Source organism: Empidonax traillii, unplaced genomic scaffold (genome assembly GCF_003031625.1).
Source record: "Empidonax traillii isolate 1590-97213 ecotype Southwest subspecies unplaced genomic scaffold, ASM303162v1 scaffold530:size435587, whole genome shotgun sequence".
Lineage (NCBI taxonomy): Eukaryota > Metazoa > Chordata > Aves > Passeriformes > Tyrannidae > Empidonax > Empidonax traillii.
In genome coordinates, this window is record NW_020955723.1 from 415,432 (window position 1) to 416,907 (window position 1,476).

Here is a 1,476-nt window from a genome sequence, read left to right on the forward strand (position 1 = left end):
GCTGTTTCCCACAGGATGTTAGTTATTAGATGCTCTCTCAGGCTGTTACAGTTTTGATGCCAGTGCTGTGTTTCTGATTTACACAAGACCACGACAGAGCTGAGAGGCCTAGGCTTAGCCAGCCTGGTAGAAAGACCAGTTAATTCGTCATTATTTAGCATTTTTTGAAGTTGCCTTTCTGTAAAAGCTTTTCAGGAGATGGATTACTCTAAACAGAGAAAGGCAAGCATGCAATTGAGCATACACTAGTCCAGTGCTAAGGGGAAGAGAAGTTTAAATCTTTTTTTTTTTTTTTTTTTTTTTCCCCAGTCACTGAGGCTGGTAACAAAACTGGAAACTGGCAGGAATGCCTTGGGAAAGAACAGGGTATTACCAGAAGGTTTCTGAAGGTAAAAAGTGATAGGGATTGCCCAGAAAACAAGACTCTGAGAGGGTGAATACTCCCTGGCATAGGGTGGACCAAGTACTCAATTTCTTTTTATTCAAAACTTGCATGTTTTTATAGTGGGAGTAGTGGGAAAAATCTGCAAACTTGCTAAGACAGAGTGGAGTGAGAGAAGCCAATTAATGGAAAAGAGTGAGAGAAAATTAAGAAAATGTTCCTGAAATTGTTCAGAGCCCACTGCTGCTAAGGTTAAGAAACAGGCTCCAAAAATGCATGGATTCAATGTCAATTGCAGAAAGTGTCACTGAAATTCTTTTTTTTTTTTTTTTTTAAGATAAAGCAAGTGTTGTTGGACACTGCTTTGAAGGGACTACCGTGCTTTAAAAAATGTGGGAAAACAACAACAAAACAAGGGAAGGAGAACCACCAACTTGTGCTTGTGTTCCTGCCTCCAACCTGGTCTTAAGAGAACTCACACAAGAGGAACCTCACACCACTTCTGGACAAACAGCCTTACATATTTCCACACTGCCTCCTAGATTCCCCTCTTTCTTCCTCCCAGCTGGTCTCCAATTGCAGACTCTGCTTCTTATTTGTCTCAGCCTGTCCTACTTTACCTTTTTCATGACTCCCACCCAAGCTACTCAAGCCTTTTGACCTAAATTTCTTATTTGAGTTTCCTAACACTTATATACAGCTCTCTACCATAGTATTTCGGATCCAGTTGTTTCCTGCCTACCCTCTCCCTGTTCCCACACTCAGATAGGTGCACATGAGTGTCTGTCCTTATCTCCCTGAGCCACCTGGCCATAGAGGATCCTTGCCAGCAGAGCCCTTGCCTTGCCAGATCTCCCAACAAAGCCCCTCCTCTAGCAGGACTTTTAAAAACCTGTGTGTGGGCTGTGCTTAAATAAGATCCACCCAGAGAGAATACAGAGAGGAGAAACTGCTGGTGTGTTTATGAAAAACTCGCCCTGGGATAGTGCTACCCAAGCAATGCCTACTTCTAGATAAAATGCAGAATGTGGATTTTTCAAAGGTACTGAGATTTTCATAGTGAGGGCTGCCAAATGGCTGTGCAAAACGTTAAA